The 8,692-nt window shown below is 43.0% G+C and overlaps 2 non-coding genes across 2 annotated transcripts; one reads left to right on the forward strand and one right to left on the reverse strand.

Annotated features, from left to right (window-relative positions):
• Positions 1–2,107: 2,107 nt before the first annotated feature.
• trnas-uga (transfer RNA serine (anticodon UGA)) lies at positions 2,108–2,190 on the forward strand. The gene has a single exon. It is a non-coding gene; the product is annotated as a tRNA-Ser (tRNA).
• Positions 2,191–6,193: 4,003 nt separating this feature from the next.
• On the reverse strand, positions 6,194–6,265 carry trnae-uuc (transfer RNA glutamic acid (anticodon UUC)). The gene has a single exon. It is a non-coding gene; the product is annotated as a tRNA-Glu (tRNA).
• Between the last annotated feature and the right edge of the window lie 2,427 nt (positions 6,266–8,692).

Raw genomic sequence — 8,692 nt, forward strand, 5'->3', positions numbered from 1 at the left:
TTTCGAATGTGTTATTTGGAGGTGCATGGTTGGTCAGATTATAAATTATATTTGAAATTAATATTCAGATAAAAATATCATTACTGTTGGGACTCGTTGGGCACAGGAGAGTTGGATTTTTTTCTCATTGTCGCTTAAGAACCCAATAACAACCCGTGGCTGTGTGACAATGGATGTTGATTGTGTTTTATATAAACGTGTCATTTTGGGGAGAAACGTTTCTCTAATGAAAGAGGCCTGAAATTACAATAAAAGGCACAGGTAATATGGATTAGCCAATGCGAATAAAGTTTGTGATGGTAAAAATGTATTCAACTCCTCAGGGGACTGAACCACATTGACACACACAGACATATGCACCGAGAGTAACAGAGGCCGAAGGAGAGACAAAGACCCAGAAAGCAAGGATGTCACCAACTTGACCAATTATCGTTCCTTTTCAGACTGCAAATTTATGAATGTTTGCAACTGAAATAACGTTTAGTAACACGGATAAGAAGAATTATGATCCTGAATGGAGATGAACGGAAGTAAGAAGGAAGGGGGTGTTTGGTTGGATTTAATTTTATTTCGCCAATGATTAATTCTGCAGACAGTTTGCAATTTATTCTCGGGATGTGGGGTTCGCTGGCTGGGCCAGCATTTATTGCCTATCCCTAGTTGCCCTTGAGAAGGTGGTGCTGAGCTGCCTTCTTGAAATGCAACTGTCCATGTGGTGTAGGTACACCCAAAGTGCTTTTAGGAAGGGAATTCCAGGATATTGAACCAGCGACAGTGAAGAAACAGCGACATATTTCCAAGTCAGAATGGTGAGTGACTTGGAGGGGAAATTCCAGGTGGCAGTGTTCCCATCTATTTGCTGCCCTTGTCTTTCCAGATAGTAATGGTTATGGTTTTGGAAGGTGGTGTCTAAGGAGGCTTGGTGATTTCGTGCACATGTGATAACCAGTTCACTACAGAACAATACCTAACAAAGCCAGAGGCACCTGCACCTCATGTTAAACTGTGAGGTCCTGCAGCAGCACTTTGGGTCCTTGTTTTACAGAAATAAGATTCGGGTGGCAGCTTTAGAAATGCTGTCGTCAAATTAACCTGGTAATGTCATCATAAAACAGCAGACCGTTTGAGGAGACCATTCAATCATCATATCATTATCAGCTTTTTACAATTTTCTTTCAATTAGACTCAATTTCCTTTCCTTTCTCCATAACTCTGATTTTTTTCTTCCTTCCAAGTCATTGTCCAATTCCCTTTTGAAAACTCTGAGTTAAGAAAAACAAAACTGAAAGAGATGCAGGAGCTTCTGCCGTGTCCATGCTCAGTGTGTGAAAATTAACAAAGTTTCCCTGACCCGATGACACAGAGATGTGGGCTGGGGATTCTTATACAGGTTTCGAAACAATCAAGTTCATTTCAAATGGAATTTGAAAAGGAATTTTATTCTGATGAAGCATCTCTATATTTTTCTTATTCGATCTATACAATCTAATTCCCCTTGCTGTATACCCTGTAACAGAGGCTGTTATAGTAAAGAGGGAAAGGTTTGCTACAGCTATGCAAAGCCCTGGTTAGATCACACCTGGAGGACTGTGTATAGTTCTGGGAACGGCACCTTATAAAGGATCAATATTTGCCTCGAAATGTTCAGAGGAGCTGCATTGATGAGGTTGGTGGGTTTTGGAAATTGGGAGCTGTACATCCGCAGCTTGTAGCACTATTTCACCTCGCTGTTCACTTCATGTTCATGTCTAACACACTCGATGCTGTTATTGACTGAACAAGTCTTCTGTGTTTGAACTAAACACACTCCCACTCTTGGCCCTCCTCAGGGAATGTTGTTTTCTTGTTGCTATGTGAACTGTCACAATGAACTGTTCCTGGAGTCTCTTTCCCCTGGGATCTACAAATCCCGTCACTTCTCTTCCTCTTTCATTCTCACGCTTTCATTCCCAGTTTGGGAGGGAGAACGAGGAGGGACAATATAAATTGCAGGGTTCCGGGGAAATGGTCGGGTTGTGACAGTGACAAAGCGGGCAGAAGACCCTCTTTCTCTGCTGTAACTATTGTATGATTTCATATAAATAATACAGGCCTTCCGCCAAAGTCTTTAGTCGTGGCCGAGTGGTTAAGGCGATGGATTTGAAATCCATTGGGTGTTCCCCCGCACAGCTTCGAATCCTGCCGACTAAGTTTTCCATTATTTCTGATTTTAACCAGTGATCTCAGAAACAGTAAATGGAATCGACATTTTCACAACACCTGCAATAGCGAAGTTTGACCAGTGGTTGGCAGTGAAATCGTGATTGCTCACATCACATGAAGCAGGCGGTGTCTGAATTATTACTGCATTTGGCACTGTCTCTGTTCAAATTAAATTAGAGGTGTCAGTTGTGGCTCAGTTCATAGCACCCTCGCCTTTGAATCAGAGGGTTGTGGGTTCATGTCCCACTCCCGGAAACCAAGAACTGTGATTGTACTCGAAAAGAGTTGCAATCTGTGACTGTTGATAACTCGAAAGAGTTTCATATTAAATTAGACGCTGTTTCTATTACACTAGGATACGACTCTGGTCATATTAGAGAAGGTCATCTCTCAATTGTGCCTGTAATTGGCTCAGTCACAGTTGTTTATGTACTGGACTAGGGCCACAATACACTTGGCACTATCTCAGTCATGACTGCACTGAAGCAGGTTTTGGCTAAAGTTACATTAAGCCATGCCCCAGTTGGCACTGCACTAGAGCTTGTCTCTGGTTATAGAAAACTAGAACATGTTTTTAGTTGCATTTCACAAGACCCTGTCTCAGCAATTACTCCAGTAGAACCTGCCACGTGTCTATGAAACTAGGCCCTGTCTCAGGTAATGCTGCACCAAAACACCATTCATCTCACACAATTTCCTGTTTCTGTTGTTATTGTCCTAAGCCATTATTCTCATTTCTGTACTTGTCCATGTCTCTGTTTGTATTAATCTCGTGTTTTTGGCGGTATTTAAATCACCAGACACTGCGTCAGTTTATATTACAAAGAGACCTGAATTATGTGAAGCTCCACTAGACCCTGTATCAGTTTACTTATAATGGATCCGGTCTGTGTTATTACTACACTAGGCAGGTTCGTATTACACGAGGTCCTGTCTCAATTATTACTGCACTCGGCACTGCCTCACTTATGTTCCACTAGATCACGGCACTGCTTATAACACACTGAATAATGTCTGCACTTATATTCCGCTAGACCATTTCAGAACAATTTACACTAGACTCTATATTAGCCTGTATCACGTTCGACTTGTCCGTCTTTTCAATTAAAATGGATCCTGTCTTTGCAGAGACTTAGTCTTTCTACCTCTGTCTCTGCTTCTATTCAACTCTCCCTGTCTCTGTTTTTACTCCACGAGATCATGTCTGTCTCTCTTACACTGGAGGCAATCTCCGTTATTACGGCCTTAGACACTCTGGGAAACAATTACTCTATGCATTGTGCCTGTAATAACTGCCCTATTTCACTTGATGTTGATCCAGGCCCTGTATCAGTAACTACTGTACTAGCCCCGTCTCCCATATTGCAGCAGTAGACCCTGTCTATGTTAATATAGCACTCGTCCCCATCCCTGTTATTCGTGCACTAGGTCACGTCTTTGCTTAAGTAACATTAGATGCTTTCTCTATTATTACTACACTAGTAATTTCCCTGCTTAAATTGCACTAGGCCCTGTCTCAGTAATTACCACGCCAGGCTCTGTCTCTGTTGTTACTACACTATTCTATGTCTTTTTAAGGTGGACGTTTAGTTACAAATGGGCCTCTGACTTTGGCCTAAAACTAGAGGTTTTGTTTGTTTGACTGTTTGTTCCGCAGAGCTCCTGATATTCATTTTCATTACAGCCAACAGAATTACATATGAGACATCGCCTGTTCTGTGTGTGTGTGTGAAAAAAAATCATGCTGCATCATTCCACAAAGATTTACCTTCAGCAGAATGTTTCAGCTTTGTTTATTTTCTCTTAAACTACAGATCGTCTAATAACGCAAATATTTATTGATAGTATATTCTGTTGTGTGGTCTTGTTAAAAATTCATGTCATGCCAACCATTTCTTTGGTAAGACGGGCACGTTTGTCGCCACATTCATTGAACGTCTGTCATCTCTCCACCTGAGACAGCGTCTAACTCACCGAAACTTATTGCTCTCTCACTCTCTCTCTCTCTCTGTCTCTGAGAAATTGCCCATTCATTTAAATCTCCGGTTTTCTAATAGCGCTTTTTTGCAAAAATGAACTTAATAAAGAATAATCCCCGACATTAACCTGAATGATAACCTTCAGCCCATCTCCACCCTCAGGGAATGTGTTAAATCCCAAACAGTTCCTGCATTTTAATTGCAAATAGTTTAATATTGCCACTATTTATTGATAACTATTCGGTTGTTTTCCATTGTTTATAAAGTGATGTAAGACTGACTGACCACTCTCTCTCCCTCTGTCTGCGGCTTTTTGTCCCTGTATATCTGCCTCGCTCTCTTTCACTCTCTCAGTCTCTCTGCCTGTGTCTCTATCTCTGTTCACTTATGTGCTCTTTGTTCCCTCCATTCACTCGCTGTCTGTGTGCAACCAAGATTCACTGGATTGATTCCAGAGTGACAGTGAACATGCTGAGAGGCTGTTTCCCCCTGGCTGGAGCGTCTAGAACTGGGCCCACATTCTCCGGATAATGTGTCAGCCATTTAGGACTGAAGTGAGGAGACATTTCTTCACTCAAAGGCTTATGAATCTTTGGGAATTCTGTAGCCTGGAGCTCTGTGGATCCTCAGTCGATGAGTATATTGAAGGCTGATAAATGTTTGGACTTTAAGTGAATGAAGGGCTATCGAGATCAGATGGGAAATTGTTGCTGAGCTTAGGGATCTCACATGATCTTATTAAGTGGGAGAGGAGGTTCGAGGGGGCTTATGGCCAATTCCTGTTCCTTTTTCGATGTTTTTAATGTTCTGTTTCAGTGGAAACACCATCAAGGCGACGGGAAACAGCAGGTTGTGAGAGGTAGCCTGGCCGAATGGCCTCAGGCGCTGGATTCAGGTTCCATTATTTGTGGATCCGCTGCCAAAGCTATAGGTGGTTCGCCTGTTGGTGACTTTGAATGCTCTCCTCTGACGACAAAGTGCCAGCTCAAAGTGAATGCGGGCGTGTATTGGGTTTCATTTTAACTGGGAGAAGGAGGAGAGGCAATACAAATATTAATTGCTTTTGTGAGAATGCACGGCAGTGGAAGTAGTTGAGTTGTTCTTCCAGCCAGCCAGCACGGAGAAGATGGGCCGAAAGCCCGCCTTTCTGCTGTAGCCATCTTATATACCAACAACATTAACCTGTCCATAGGGCCAGTTGCCGTGGCCGAGTGGTTACAGAGATGGAGTTCAAATCCATTGGAGTTTCCCCGCTGCTCATTACTCCTGTTTGTAACTCTGTGTCTACAGAGTTAATTATCGGTTAGATTCAATCAAATCCATCCAAGTACCAAAGTATCCAGGGGGATTTTCCTATTTCATTTCATTCGCGAAAACATTCACAGAACTTGTAGTCGTAGAGGAACAAAAACAGAGCCAGGTTGGTGTCATGCTTGCTTTCTGGGTGTTTGTCTCTCCTTAGAGACAAACCCTTGCCCTCTGTCACTCTCGGTGTATATATCTGTGTGTGTTCCTCTGTGTGTCAATGTGACTCGGTTCCCCGAGGGGGTGAACACATTTTTACCATCACAAACTTTATTCACATTAGTTGTGCAGCTTCATATTAAAATGTCACAGAGAAAAATATCAGGATGGAAGATGTAGGAGGAGTTTGCAATGTTTGGAAGGAGGTGCAGCTAAGAAGTGGAAGATTCAGCGAGGAGTTTTCTTCTCACTTAACACGACATTTGGGACCAGATCTGGGAGATATTTGTGTCGATGTAAACAGTAAAATCTTCCCTATTACCGCTAATTTTGCCGTGCACCATCCTCTCTTTGCAGCCGATCACTGCCCTTCTCTCATTCCCTATCTTCACCTCTGTGTTTGTTCCTTACCGGTTGTGGCCGGATGACATTTCCAACTCTGATGCAAAACTAGAGCTCACACTGATTCCGGCAAAGGTGATCTGCATTTCTCTCAGGGAATTATCCAAACTCATTTCCATAATTTGCAGGAGGTCAACGAATTATCTTTCCCTGACCGGGAATCGAACCCGGGCCCCAGCGGTGAAAGCGCCGAATCCTGGCCACTAGACCGCCAGGGAAGCTGCGCTGAATTTTTGCAACCTGGTTTATCTATGCTACCTGTGCCTTTTATTTTTATTTCCGACCCCTTTCACCAGAGACATGTTTCAAATGAACATAAGAACATTAGATAAAGGAGCAGGAGTCGACCATTCGGCCCCTCAAGCCTGCCCCGCCATTCAATAAGATGATGGATGATCTGCCCCAGGCCTCAACTCCTCTTTTGTGCCAGCTCCTCATAGCCCCCAACTCCCCGATATTTCAAAAATCTATCTACCTCCCCTTTAAATACTTTCAGTGATCTAGCCTCTACAACTCTCTGGGGTAGAGAATTCCAGACATTTACTACCCTCTGAGAGAAGAAATTCCTTCGCATCTCAGTTTTAAATGAGTGCTCCCTTATTCTGTAACTATGTTTCCTAGATCGAGTGGAAACGCCTTCTCTACATGAACCTGTCAAGCCTCCTCAGAATCTTGTAGGTTTCAATAAGATCACCCCTCATTCTTCTAAACTCTAATGAATAAAGGCTTAACCTGTTTCGCTGTTCTTCATCCCAAAAAGTAGCCTGCTGAATCTATTTTGAACTGCCTCCAATGCCAGTATATCCTTTCTTAAATACAGGGGCCAAAATTGCACACAGTACTCCAGATGCGGCTTCACGAACACCCTGCATAGTTGTAACAGGATTTCCAGATTTTTAAACTCCAACCACGAGCAAAACAGGCAAAAATTCCATTTACCTTCTTCATTACTTGCTGCACCTGCATGCTAACCTATTGTGTTTAATGCACAAGAACACCCAGATCCCTCTGTGCTGCACTTTTTTGGAGTCTCTCTCCATTTAAATAATAGTCTGCCTTTTGATTCTTTCGTCCAAAGCGCATGACCTCACACTTTCCTACATTCAACTCCATCTGCCTAGTTTTTTGCCCACTCACTCAACCTATATATACCCACTTGCAGATTCCTTATGTCCTCATCACAAAATGCACTCCACCTATTTTTGTATCGTCAGGAAATTTGGGTACATTACACTCTGCCCCCTCCTCCATGTCATTAAGATAGATCGAAAATGATTGAGGCCCTAGGATTGATCCCTGTGGCACTCCGCTAGTTACGTCTTTCCAACCTGAAAAGTCCTGACTCTCTGTCTTCTGTGTGTTAAATTGGGCTCTTTACATTGCAGGGTCTGTGTAGGGTAATAGGGATCACAGTCTCTCACACACGGAAAGTTTCCCCGCTACATTGCAGGGTTTGTGTAGGGTAATAGGGATCACGGTCTCTCACACACGGCAGGTTTCCCTGCTACATTGCAGGGTTTGTGTAGGGTAATAGGGATCACGGTCTCTCACACATGGAAAGTTTCCCCGCTTGAAGCATTAACAGTATTAAATGTAGGGAAAGATTGCATCGTCTCCGTTTGATGTTAAATAGTAACTGGATGCATCATCTCAAAACAAAGTGACATTTATACTTCTCCAGGTTTTGAATGATATTCTGAAAAATGCATCGCTCGGAAATTAGAGGGAAAGATGGGGGCGGATTTGCTGTAAGGTTGTTCGCATGTGTGAGGTGTTGAATGAGCTGCTGATGTGCTCTGTCACCTGATGATTCTAATGTTAAATCAATTTCTCTGCCGCATGGCTAAGGTTTTCCGCCGAATTGTACTTCCACAAAGCAAGGTCCTGCAGTGCAATAAGACAGCACAGTTTGATATTCTGCATGTTGCTTTCGTAGCCTAGTAGTAATCACATTTCCTTTACACGCGGAAGATTCTCTGGTTGGAAACTCACATTAGAACTGGCAACATTTGTGGAAAACTTTCCTGCCGCCATTGACAACCCGGATCCGTATGACAATGAGTGTTGATGGGGGGAAAAAACATTGGAAGTTTCGTCCCTGAGTGGTTTTGAACCACCAAACTTTCAGTTGGAAAAACTCACCAATCAATTCTGCGGCAGGAACTGATACAAATTCCTCTCTTCCTTGTACAAGCACAGCCAAGTCTCTTTGCACATCAACGCACAACTTTCTCACCTTTTGAAACGTATCCTGCTTTGTTGCTTCTTAAAAATTACTTTTACGACCAAGTGAGTTACTTCAGTCTTTGCTACATTTTTCTCCGTCTGCCGTCTTGTTAGCCAAGCACCTCTTATATATTATAAAAACAGAAAATGCTGGGAAAACGCATCTGTGGAGAGGGAAACAGTGTTAACTTTTCGAGTCCATGTGAGCCCTCATCAGAGCTGAATAGAATTAAAAAGTGATGTGGTTTATACTGTTCAAGCGTGGCAGGGTGGGGAGGGGGCGGGGAGGGTTGAGCAGGTGAAGCTGGGTAGAAGGTCAGCGAGAAGTGGGAGCTAAGGAGCGACTGACAAACGTATCATGGACACAAGAAAAAGGGAGTGTTAATGGCAGTGGTCAGGGCTGAAGAAGGTGCTGATAG

This window comes from Cetorhinus maximus, unplaced genomic scaffold (genome assembly GCF_964194155.1).
Source record: "Cetorhinus maximus unplaced genomic scaffold, sCetMax3.hap1.1 HAP1_SCAFFOLD_745, whole genome shotgun sequence".
NCBI lineage: Eukaryota > Metazoa > Chordata > Chondrichthyes > Lamniformes > Cetorhinidae > Cetorhinus > Cetorhinus maximus.